The sequence below is a fragment of the Bubalus bubalis genome, chromosome 2, assembly GCF_019923935.1.
Source record: "Bubalus bubalis isolate 160015118507 breed Murrah chromosome 2, NDDB_SH_1, whole genome shotgun sequence".
Classification (NCBI taxonomy): Eukaryota; Metazoa; Chordata; class Mammalia; order Artiodactyla; family Bovidae; genus Bubalus; species Bubalus bubalis.
Genome location: NC_059158.1, coordinates 67,014,746 through 67,028,108, shown reverse-complemented (window position 1 = coordinate 67,028,108; position 13,363 = coordinate 67,014,746). Strand labels below are relative to the sequence as shown.

General features: G+C 41.4%; 1 long non-coding RNA gene across 2 annotated transcripts in view; it reads right to left on the bottom strand.

Moving 5' to 3' along the window:
- Positions 1-5,075: 5,075 nt before the first annotated feature.
- Positions 5,076-13,363, bottom strand: part of LOC102404904 — a 96,408-nt gene continuing 88,120 nt past the window's right edge. Inside the window, exons 3-5 of one of the 2 annotated variants that reach the window (XR_006546768.2) lie at positions 7,276-7,351; positions 6,920-7,022; positions 5,076-5,296 (exon numbers count right to left, since the gene is read on the bottom strand). This is a non-coding gene — a long non-coding RNA (uncharacterized LOC102404904). The remainder of the gene's footprint in view (positions 5,297-6,919; positions 7,023-7,275; positions 7,352-13,363) is intronic. The other variant, XR_006546762.2, reaches the window with a different exon arrangement.

Below are 13,363 nucleotides of genomic sequence, written 5' to 3'. Positions count from 1 at the left end.
ACACTTTCAGGTACACTGTAAAATGATTTGGTGTCTCTGACCACATGTTGAGAAGCCATGGAGGTCACAATCAAAAGAGTACAGGCTCCAGCTTCATATTTTGTCTCTGCCGTAAACCAGCTGGATGACTTTGGCAAGCTGCCGAGTGCCGCAGGTGTTGGTTTTCCATCTGCACAATGGAGATCAGAACCATACCTACTGGATAGCTTTATTATGAGGATGTTACAATTCAACGACATAAAATACTTACATAGTGCTTTGTGTGTACAATGCGGCTTCCCAGGTAAAGAATCTGCCTGCTAATGCAGGAGACTCGACGGATGTGAGTTTGATCCCTGGGTTGAGAAGATTCCCCGGAGAAGGAAATGACAACGTGGCTCCAGTATTTCTTGCTTGGGAAATCCCATGGACAGAGGAGCCGGGCAGGCTACAGTCCACAGGATCACAAAGCATCAGATAAACTGAACACACACACACACATCATAGTTGTTACTTAAATTTTTAATTTTTTTTTAACCATTTAAGAATAATCCACCACTGGGACTTCCCTGGTGGTCCAGTGGCTAAAACTCTACACTCATGATGCAGGGGGCCTGGGTTTGATCCCTGATCAGGGGACCAGATCCTACACACTGCAACTAAAGATCCCACGTGCTGCAGTTAAGACCTGGTGCAGCCAAATAAATAAATAAATATTTTTTTAAATGAATAATCCACCATTTTCCAGGAAAGTAAGCATCTCCTACATCCAGAGACCCTGTTATAAGTGAAAAAGAATGGAAATTGTAATAAAAATGGAGAGGAAAGGCAATGTCTCTATCTCCACTCAGTTGGGGAAAGCTCACAGGAAAGAATCTTCGCAGCTCTTCAGGAGACAAGGTATAGGATTTCATGGTCTTAGGGGAGACACAGTAGAGAGAAGAATGCACGATTGAGGAGGGAGATAATGAATGAAATAAAATGTGATTAGGTTTACTTTTGTGAAAAAGAAGGCTGGATAGTGGGGAGAGTGAAAAATAGATGATGCAGGGCTATAACAAGAATACCATTAAAACTATTAGTTAAGATAACAGTACCAGCTATCATACAAAAATGCTGAACTATCAGTGGCTTAATATAAAAAAAGTATTTCTAGCTCATGTTACTGATGCTATTAAAGTGTTGCTTTCAACATGCCAGCAAATTGGGAAAACTCAGCAGTGGTCACAGGACTGGAAAAGTTCAGTTTGCATTCCAATCCCAATGAAGGGCAATGCCAAAGAATGCTCAAACTACCACACAATTAAGCTCATTTCATGTGCTAACGAGGTAATGCTCAAAATCCTTCAAGCTCGGCTTCAACAGTATGTGAACCAAGAGATTCCAGATGTTCAAGCTGGATTTAGATAAGGCAGAGGAACTAGGATCAAACTGCCAACATCCATTGGATCATAGAGAAAGCAAGGAAATTGCAGAAAAACATCTACCTGTGCTTCGTTGACTACACTAAAGCCTGACTGTGTGGATCACAACAAATTGGAAAATTCTTGGAGATGGGAATACCAGACCAGCTTACCTGCCTCCTGAGAAACCTGTATGCAGTTCAGGAAGCAATAGTTAGAACTGGACATGGAACAAGGGACTGGTTCCAAATTGGGAAAGACTGTATATCGTCACCCTGCTTACTTAACTTATATGCAGAGTACATCATGAGAAATGCTGGGCTGGATGAAGCACAAGCTGGAATCAAGATTGCCAGGAGAAATATCAATAACCTCAGATATGCAGATGACACCACCCTTATGGCAGGAAGTGAAGAGGAACTAAAGAACCTCTTGATGAAGGTGAAAGAGGAGGATGAAAAAGCTGGCTTAAAACTCAATATTCAGAAAACTAGGATTATGGCATCTGGTCCCATCACTTCATGGCAAATAGATGGGGGAGAAAATGGAAACAGTGCTAGACTTGATTTTCTTGGGCTCCAAAATCACTGCAGATGGTAACTGCAGCCATGAAATTCAGACCCTTGTTCCTTGGAAGAAAAGCTATGACAAACCTAGACAGCATATTAAAAAGCAGAGACATCACTTTGCTGAAAAAGGGTCAGTCTAGTCAAAGCTATGGTTTTTCCAGTAGTCAAGTATAGATGTGAGAGTTAGACCATAAAGAAGGCTGAACGCCGAAGAATTGATGCCTTTGAATTTTGCTGGAGAAGACTCTTGAGAATCCTTTAGACTGCAAGGAGATCAAACCAGTCAGCCCTAAAGGAAATCAACCCTGAATATTCACTGAAAGGACTGATGCTGAAGCTGAAGCTCCAATACTTTGGCCACCGGATGTGAAGAGCCAACTCACTGGAAAAGTCTCTGATGCTGAGAAAGATTGAGGGCAGGAAGAGAAGGGGGAGACAGAGGATGAGATGGTATGGCATCACTGACTCAATGGATATGAGCTTGAACAAACTCTGGGAGATAGTGAAGGACAGGGAAGCCCGAGTTGCAGAGTTGGACACCACTGAGCAACTGAACAACTTCATGTTACAATCCAGTGAAGCAGTTCCTGGTTGGGTAGCACTCCTATAGTGCTGTTTTGGGATCCAATCCCCTTCCATCTGTGAATCCACTATCTTTAACACATGGATCCCAAGGGTCACCCTGTGGGAACCTGGTCCAACCAACTGGAAGGGAAAATCATGTGGGATATTAGAGGTGGGAGCTTTTTATGAGTCAGGCTTAGAAGCAATGCTTATTTGGCCAACATTTCACTAGCCAGAATTCAGTCTCAGGGCTAAGTGAAAATCTTAGTCCCTCAGTCATATCCAGCTCTTTGTGACCCTTTGGACTGTAGCCTGCCAGGCTCCTCTGTCCACGGAATTCTTCAGGCAAGAATACTGGAGTGGGTCACCATGCCCTTCTCCAGGGGATCTTCCTGACCCAGGGGTTGAACCATAGTCTCCTGCATTGCAGGCAGATTCTTTACCATCTGAGCCACCAGGGAAAGCCCCTAACTGTATGTTCAAGAGAAGGGGTACACATAGTCTTTGAAATGCATCACAGCCTGTGCCTCAGACACATTTATGCAAAATGACCACATCACTTTTATTAATACAAAGCAATACTAGTTCATAACCTAACTGGGAACAAGAAAAAACTGAATTGTCCCTGGAGATTCAGGGGCAAATGAAATCAACCTATCTCATGACTCAGATCTATGGATAAATTTTTATGCAGATCAAAACCATCTTCTCCAGAAATCCTTTCTGTTATTACATTATAAGAACACTAGCCAGTACTGAGTCCTTAATTTGTGTGGCACTATACTAACAGCTGTATGTATATTATCCGATGCATTTCCCTTTACCAAACTACTGTGAAATAGGGATGATCATTTCCATATCATATATTAAGAAACTGACTCTCAAGAAAGGTCCTGACTTGCCTAAGATCACAAAGATAGTAAGTACTGGGGTAGGTGTTCAAACTTAGGTTTTAGTTCTAAAGCTGTAAGACTCACTGCCTCCTATGACTTTTCATTTCCTTAATTCAGAATTCTTTGCATGTACTAATTCTGTGCTCTCATAGGCTCTCTGCAATTTTGGTGTGTATTTTGATTTGTAAGTTTTTATCAGTTAACTATTTCTGGTTAAGAAATCCGCCCGCCCCCCTCCCCCCCTTTTCATGTAGGGGTTTACATTGGTCAACTGACTAAGTGCAGAGAAATCATAACCTATAGAATTTACATGGGAGAAAAAGCAAGGTGGAAAACTTACCACAGATCATGAGCCCTCAGGTAATCTTAAGCTACTCATAGTGAAATTTGGTAATTCTTTCTAACCATTTTCTTACCAGAGGGACTTTGGCAATTTACTGACATCTCTTTACAAGTCAGTTCTCAACTTCTGTGCTCACCTATTTTCAGATGCTTATCCACAGGTCTGAGCTGAAATATGGAGCCTTTCTGTTGATTTGTGTCAAAAAGCCTTGACAAATGGTACATTTGGGATCTAGGGAAAACGATGATTTAATGCTGTTCAACAGATTAAAATTATATAAAAAAGATTCTGCTAAAATAAGACCTCAGTACATTATTTTTTGGCTGTCTCTTGAAAGAAGATGAAATTACCCAAGGCATACATCAATAGTGTCTTAGTTCTCATCCCGCCTATCTTGAAGCACAGGTGCTGTAGGTCTCAGCCTAGGCACACAGACGGGCGCCACCACATACGTCTTCACTGCTTTAGAAGAGGTTTTTGCTAGCTAAGGGGCATGTGTACACGTACACATGCCTGTACAAGCCAATACACCAGATGAAAAATGAAAGATAAAACTGCACAAACATAAAAGAATGAGCCTGAACAGAAATCAGCTATTAGGTGATCTTATCAGTAAAACACCAGGATGGCTCCAGAGAAGGTGAAATAGCTCAGTTAAATTTACCCTGCCTTTCTTTTTATTAAATACTCTGAAACAGACACTCATATATGTTTTCTGTACTAAAAGTAACATCTTTCCCTTCCATTCAGGCCTCTTTCTCTGCCAAGATCCCTGTAAGTAGAAAATGACAACAAATTTATGAAGGTTTCATCCAAAAGCAGAGGCCTTGGATGGATTGTTGGAAAGATAAAGACTGTTCATTGGGGAGTTCTCTGTTCCTTTATTACTTGAGAAAAGATGGAGTAGTAATTGACATGTGGTTCTTGACAGATGTTGACAAGGGAAAAACATGTAACTGAGTCCCTTGGAGTTTCTGCAAAGGATGATTATGATGCTTGTCTCCATGTTCCATACCCTCAAGGGCACAATCAGATTTTCCCCTTTACCCTAAGTGCCATGCAGACATCCATGCAGATGTCCTAGGATGATATCAGCATCTGGCCAAAGAATAGAATTCTCTCATTTCCCATCAAGGGCATGCACAATAGAGACCACCACACATGAAGGGAGTGCTTTGATACATTCTATTGTTAATCTCTCTTGAAATAGATTGATGGCTGTGGAGAAAGAATTCACCAAAAATATTTCCTTTTTAACGATCAGAGCTTGTACGCGGGCAGACACCACAACAGCAAACAATTCATGCTCCAAAATTGTATCCATATTTTATTTGATAAAATAATAGGATATTAGAAGCATTAACAAATATGCTATGAGAATAACACTGTGTAAGAATTAGATTTAGAAAGGAAATATTATCTCTGTATTCGCCAAACATCCAGATGAAAAGCTGTGCAGATGTTCTATAGGTCCAGATGTTATGTAGAGAAGGTATCTGGCAACAAATGAAACTTTTTTTGCATCCATATGTTTCATTCTAGTTTCTTTTTGTATAGAATTGTAGGACAAAGAAAATCACAAGCATATTTTAGTTTTTAAAAATAAAGTAGAGCAAAAATCTAAGAATACCATGTTTGTTCTTTTTAAGTATGTCTACAGTAGTAAACTGAAAATTCCTAGGATTTTAATGAAAGAGAATTGTTCATGATAAGCAAAATATCACACTGATCTGATTCAGTACACCCTGCATTCTCTTCTCACATTATATTACTTTGTAAAGAGTATGGCTAAATAATAATTTGAGATTTGTTTTCCACTTATATTTTCCAGTCCTCCCCATACATTTACTCCAGCAACAGTCTCAGCCTATGTGGGTTGTAAGCAGAGAGGAGTACACAGCAAAGTGAGAAGCACAAATAGCCCTAAGGTTTCTTAAATTTGGTTTCCAAAAGCTTTTACCTCAAAGAAAGGGGTCCAGTTAATATACAGAAAATATACATGCTCTTTCTTGCATACCCATTTGTACACTGATACACACACTGAAATTGAATGGTGCGCTTAGACACTATGCTAGCTTAGGTGGGCTTGCTGCTGCTGCTGCTAAGTCACTTCAGTCATGTCCGACTCTGTGCGATCCCATAGACAGCAGCCCACCAGGCTCCACTGTCCGTGGGATTCTCCAGGCAAGAACACTGGAGTGGGTTGCCATTTCCTTCTCCAATGCATGAAAGTGAAAAGTGAAAGTGAAGTCGGTCACTCGTGTCCGACTCTTAGCGACCTCACGGACTGCAGCCCACCAGGCTCCTCCGTCCATGGGAGTTTCCAGGCAAGAGTACTGGAGTGGGGTGCCATGGGCTCTAAGAATAATCAAGTGCTTTTGCAGCGCAAAACTGAACGTTTATTTCTCTTTCACAAGCTATATCTGTCATGGGTTCTCTATACTGGGTATCTAAGATGAAGGAGAAGCCTCTATGTGAAACACTGGCTTTTTCAAGTTAATGAGAGCAATGGTGGACCATACGATGGTTCTTAAAGTTTCTTCCTGGAAGTGGCTTGCTGCTGCTGATGCTGAGTCACTTCAGTCGTGTCTGACTCTGTGCGACCCCATAGACAGCAGCCCACCAGGCTCCCCCGTCCCTGGGATTCTCCAGGCAAGAACACTGGAGTGGGTTGCCGTTTCCTTCTCCAATGCATGAAAGTGAAAAGTAAAAGTGAAGTCGCTCAGTCGTGTCCGACTCTTAGCGACCCCATGGACTGCAGCCTACCAGGCTCCTCCATCTATGGGATTTTCCAGGCAAGAGTACTGGAGTGGGGTGCCATTGCATCATTTCTAATAACATATCATTGGACAAAGCGAGTCATGTGGCCAAGACATATGTCTCTGGTTAGGGAATACAATCCTGTCACTCGGAGGGGCTTCACTGGAAAGACCCACCAGGAAGGGACAGTAAATATTTTTACCTCAATACAACTTACCATGATTATCATTTTAAGTATGCATTATGAGCTTAATTGTGTTGGTCACTGGGTTAGATATATGTCAAAATAATTATTCATTTTGGGTGTTTTCCCTTTGAAAGATTAGAAAACACTAATTCAGATAGAAAACAGAAGAACAGTCAAGCAGTTTTGGTTGTTTCCAAATAGGTGTGCAGTATTGTACTTACAATCATATAGAGAATGAGAGTAAATTCATGTTCAGAGTGGAGAACAAAGAATTGAGGAAACTGATCTTCATCTAGTCAAACTGGGAAGTCTGTGGTTTAGGACCTGTTTCAATGGGGAGGAAGTAAAAAATAATGATGACTAATATTTACATATTCTTTTACAATTTTTGTAATTCTACTTTATACTTTTAACAAGCACCTGAGGGAGATAGCATCACTTCCATTTAGCAATGAGGAGACTAGGCTGGGGTTAACCAATGGGTCTGTTTTCAGAATAGGTATCAGAACCAGGATTGAAGCAGTCTGCTCTCACTCTATACACTGTATGCTTTACATGTGGAAAAGAGCAAGTGTACCTCGGGAGAGGCTCCAGAATGAGAAGACACACTGGAAAGAAGTCGCCTGAGCACAATACAGGAATCTGCTGTTCTCCTGTGGAAGAGAAAATGAAGGCATTGCAATTGCCTGGCACATACTACCTCGAGTACGTTGAAGCTCTTAGCTGGTGGTATGAGAAAAAGTACAAGAAATATTTATTGATGACCTACAAGCTAGGTGATAGAAGAGGATGGGCATAGCTGATACAGATTATGGATACAAAGAACTTACTCAGGCTTAAAAGCCAGATGTAAAACCAACTTAACTATTTAATCATCTTCCATCTCCCACTCTGAACTCCCTTAGGCCAGGAGGATGTTACATGGAAAATGAGTTCCTGGTTCCCTCTGGAGAAGGATCTACGGTTCCCATAACTGGTGGAAAGGGGCCGAGCACTAGCATTGGTGAAAACGCTGCGATGCTGCTCGAATCTGGTCAGAGATGATGGTGAGCGATGCTGCAGCGATCCTGGTTTCTATGTTAGCTCAGGTCTTCTGAGAAGTGGTCACCAAGGTAAGATTAGAAGGCAAAAGAGTTATTCCGTGAAAAACCTGTGAAGGATGCAGGGGAGGGAGCAGGAGTGGGGGGAGAGAGCATCAGACTATGATGCAGGTCTGAGGCCTGTGAAGGATGGGGGAGGAAGGGGGACTGGGTAGAAAGAGTCTCAGATTGGAATGCAGTTCTGATGTGGCTTATATGTGGAATCTAAAAAAATGGTACAAATGAACTTATTTACAAAACAGAAACAGACTCAGTTCAGTTCAGTTCAGTTGCTCAGTCGTGTCCAACTCTTTGCAACCCCATGAATCACAGCACGCCAGGCCTCCCTGTCCATCACCAACTCCCGGAGTTCACCCAGACTCACGTCCATCGAGTTAGGGATGCCATCCAGCCATCTCATCCTCTGTCGTCCCCTTCTCCTCACAGACATAGAAAACAAACTTACAGTTACCAAAGAAGAAAAGGAGAGGGGGGATAAATTAGGAGTTTGGGATTAAAATATACACACTCAGTTCAGTTCAGTTCAGTTCAGTCGCTCAGTCATGTCCGACTCTTTGCGACCCCATGAATATACACACTACTGTGTATCAAATCTATCAAGGACCTACTGCATAGCACCGGGAACTATATTCAATATCTTGTAATAACTTATAATGGATAAGTATACACACACACACACACACATATATAACTAAGTTGGGCTCCCCTGGTAGCTCAGTGGTAAAGAATTGGCCTGCAATGCAGGAGACCCAGGTTCGATCCCTGAGTCAGGAAGATCCCCTGGAGAAGGGAATGGTAACCAACTCCAGTACTCTTGCATGGAGAATCCCATGGACAGAGGAATCTGGTGGGCTGCAGTCCATGGGGTCGCATAGAGTCAGACATGACAAGGAACTAAGCAGCAGCCGCAGCAGAACTGAATCACTTTGCTGTAAATGAACTCAAAATTATAAATCAATGATATTTCAATAAATTCTTTAAAAAAAAAGTATTTCTAGGAAAGTCTTAGCCATGCTTGAGAACCTGGGGAATTTCAAAACTCAAATGATAAGTCCTAAAAACTCTGTGTCTGGTAAGAATCGGCTGGGCTGCACTGTCCTCAGTCGTCGGCTGAGAGCACCCTATGGAGTCTGGCCTCAGTGTGAACGTGGAAATGGTGCAGAGGCGAGGAGCTGGGCCAAGCAGTCAGCCATGCTCCCCACAGCAGGAGATCTGCCCCACCACAGCGCCCCTCGCCGCCCCTGTCTACCTGTACTGCACAAATCCATTTCTCCAATTAGGTTTAGGCAAAGTTCCTCCATGGTTCCCATGGGCCTCTCTTCATGAGGGGACATTTACAGGTAAATTAATGGGATGAATGAGAGTTCTCATCACTGCAGTTGGTCTCAGGGCTGTAACTGGTACCCTCCATTATGCATCCTAAATCCCCCTCACTCTCAGCTACCACTGTGAAATGTCTAAGTGCCTTACCTAGTGTGTTACCTGAATCTTTATTCCTTAAATGTCTCAGGCTTCAACAATCATATGTTTTTCAGACCAAGTTGCTACACACGTTACCCATTTCATTTCAGTGGGGCAAGGAGGTATCAGTGGGGATCACGGGGTTCCACACTTATGTTTCTCTGATGCTACTGTGTAAAAGCAGCCCTCTATCTGTCCTCCTGTTGATCAAGGTAAATTACCCTGCCATGACCTGCTATGGTCACTTTTCTTTTGGCCTGCTGCTCCATGGTGGCCCCGCAACACCCATAGCTTGTAGTAGATTCAGTGGAACCCTTTCATTGTTCCCTGCAGAGTATTCTCTCTCTGGGGACCAGTACCTCTACCCTTGTAGAGTTTATAGCTGTGGGAAGCACAAAATCCCTAGTCACTGAAAGGGCTGGAAAGCCAATCCTATTCCAGTCTCTGGTTCCAGGTATTCTTCCTGTTCAGAAAATAGCACCATTAAGCCGGTTCTGATTTAATGCACTGAATGCATCCTGAAGGATGGTCTCCTCTCCATCAAGGTGAAGATTTTGAAGACTGCTGTTTGTATGAGCAATTAGACGTGTCCTGGGTTGGCCCAGGGTGCAGAAACAGGAAGAAAAAGAGGTTACAGGCAGGCAGATTTTGACAATAGAAATAAAAATTTCATGACAAACACACAAAATTGGAGTTGGTTGTATCCAGAGGTAGACATCCTGGAATGTGAAGTCAAGTGGGCCTTAGGAAGCATCACTACAAACAAAACTAATGGAGGTGATGGAATTCCAGTGGAGCTATTTCAAATCCTAAAAGATGATGCTGTGAAAGTGCTGCACTCAATATGCCAGCAAATCTGGAAAACTCAGCAGTGGCCACAGGACTGGAAAAGGTCAGTTTTCATTCCAATCCCAAAGAAAGGCAATGCCAAAGAGTGAATGTTCAAACTACCGCACACTTGCACTCATCTCACATGCTAATAAAGTAATGCTCAAAATTCTCCAAGCCAGGCTTCAGCAATACGTGAACCATGAACTTCCAGATGTTCAAGCTGGTTTTAGAAAAGGCAGAGGAACCAGAGATCAAATTGCCAACATCTGCTGGATCATGGAAAAAGCAAGAGTTCCAGATAAACATCTATTTCTGCTTTATTGACTATGCCAAAGCCTTTGACTGTGTGGATCACAATAAACTGTGGAAAATTCTGAAAGAGATGGGAATACCAGACCACCTGACCTGCTTCTTGAGAAACCTGTATGCAGGTCAGGAAGCAACAGTTAGAACTGGACATGGAACAACAGACTGGCTCCAAATAGGAAAAGGAGTACATCAAGGCTGTATATTGTCACCCTGCTTATTTAACTTATATACAGAGTACATCATGAGAAATGCTGGGCTGGAGGAAGCACAAGCTGGAATCAAGATTGCTGGGAGAAATATCAATAACCTCAGATATGCAAATGACACCACTCTTATGGCAGAATGTGAAGAGGAATTAAAAAGTCTCTTGATGAAAGTGAAAGAGGAGAGTGAAAATGTTGGCTTAAAGCTCAACATTCAGAAAACTAAGATCATGGCATCTGGTTCCATCACTTCATGGCAGATAGATGGGGAAACAGTGGAAACAATGGCTGATTTTATTTTGGGGGGGGCTTCAAAACTGATGCAGATGGTGACTGCAGCCATGAAATTAAAAGACACTTACTCCTTGGAAGGAAAGTTATGACCAACCTAGATAGCATATTAAAAAACAGAGACATTACTTTGCCAACAAAGGTCCATCTAGTCAAGGCTGTGGTTTTTCCAGCAGTCATGTATGGATGTGAGGGTAGGACTATAAAGAAAGCTGAGCACTGAAGAATTGATGCTTTTGAACTGTGGTGTTGGAGAAGACTCTTGAGAGTCCCGTGGACTGCAAGGAGGTCCAACCAGTCCATCCTAAAGGAGATCAGTCCTGGGTGTTCATTGGAAGGACTGATGCTGAAGCTGAAACTCCAGTACTTTGGTCACCTCATGCGAAGAGTTAACTCATTGGAAAAGACCCTGATGCTGGGAGGGATTGAGGGCAGGAGGAGAAGGGGACAACAGAGGATGAGATGGCTGGATGGCATCACCGGCTCAATGCACAAGAGTGTGAGTGAACTCCGGGAGTTGGTGATGGACAGGAAGGCCTAGCGTGCTGCAGTCCAATGGGGTTGCAAAGAGTCAGACACGACTGAGCAACTGAACTGAACTGAAAGGTAGTGAGTGTTCAGTGAAGGGTTGAACATTGGAGGGTCTAACAAGAGACTACTTGACTAAACTTTAGGGGTGTTTTTGAGAGAATTCATTGACTAGAAGTGGAGCTGTTCCCTAGAAATAATCTAAGGGAGCAGCACAGCACAGTGGAAAGGACACAGTTTAAACCACAACCTAATAGCAAAATCAGCTTTGTCAAATCACATCATTTCTCCTCTATAAATGGGAATAATAACTATCTACCTTGCAGCGTTTTGTGAAGCTCTAATATGATAAAAAAATATGTGTCTAATAGAATGTCTAGCACATAACTGTGTTCAATGAAATTTCTTATTATCCTCTGATTTTATGTAGTTAAACCTTATGAAGTGGCTAACATCTGACCTTTATAATCTATAAAAATGGTAATTGCATGTATTTAAACTGATATAACTAGCAAACTGTTAAATAGATATATTAAAATCTATTTTCTAAAATGTCTAAGGTTCTAAGATTCAGATTTAGGATCTGTTATTTACAAATTTTTTGATATCTAATTATTACCTATTGCTGAATCATAAAAAAGCATAGCATGATGATTTAGAGATGGGGTATTTTTTGTTTGTTTTTTTGGTTCCATGAAGTTCCAAGTGATTAGGTTGACCTCTGATTTATGGTTCATACCTTGGGTGCAAAATGGTTGTATTAGATAGAATTCCAAAATTCACGTGGCCTGGAAGCCTATGTCACAAATATTGGGTAGGGGAGAATGTATGGTTTAGCATATATTAAGATATACTAAGTCACTATGTCTTCCATACCCTAGTCATATGCTCTGACAATTCTAGCAGATTACCAAGGAGAAATTAGGCAGATATGGTAACTGATGCTCTTCTTGTTAACTTGCTCTCTGGGAGCAGCTGAGAACAAGAAGGGGGAATGATTGATATTTCTATAAATCAGAGAATCTCTGTAAGTTGTGTCATCGTTTTTGCAAGTGTTGGAGCCTTAGTATTTGTACTTCACCATAGTTTAGAATTGCAATTTTCTATTATAAGTACTTTCTGCTACTGAAGTCACATGGGTCCTCTTGAGGCGCATTCATAGGTATATTTTAAGGCAGCCTATTTTCTGACATAAGTAAGTGTTTGGTACTTTAATTATAACCCATCAACAAAGACCATCTATTTACCTGTCTGTTGATCAAGATTTCTAAATTATGGAGGGTGGAGAAATATAAGTGCCAGCTGTGCTTAAAAGAAATAATAATTTACTTATGCAAGAAAATTATAGAGTATACATAATAAGTTATGATGAGTAATGCCCTAGTAAACCAATTGGATATATCAGTTATACAATTATTCTAGAACATTATACTTCTAACCACTCATATTAAAACAAACCAAAATATTCCACTACCTTAATACTTTGGGGGGGTGGGGGGGGGAGCACAATCAGTAAAAGGAAAAAAAAAAAAAAAGCCCCTTACCTGCAAAAGTGAGTACTGTAATACAACAACTAATAGCAAATGTATGGATTAAATGATCATTTATCACTTCAGCAGAGTATCACTGTTACTGCAATGAGTCCTTTGTACATAGAATGGCAAAACAAAAGCAGGTTTTCTCGTGATAAATACTTAGGTACAGGTGTGAAAACTAAAAAGAGTTTTTGTCCCAGCACAACTGAGCAGATTAAGCCTAAAACAATATTTTAAAAATTACCCCATAAATCCAAACAAAGATTAGTACAAAGTTCTATAAATCAACATCAAGGTCAAAGCCTACGTGTAGGAAAATAAATGCCAGAAAACCAGAAACAGTGTAGCCACTCGTCAATCTAGGAACAAAGCAAACGGTTAAAGTCGGAAGTCACATAAGTAACCAA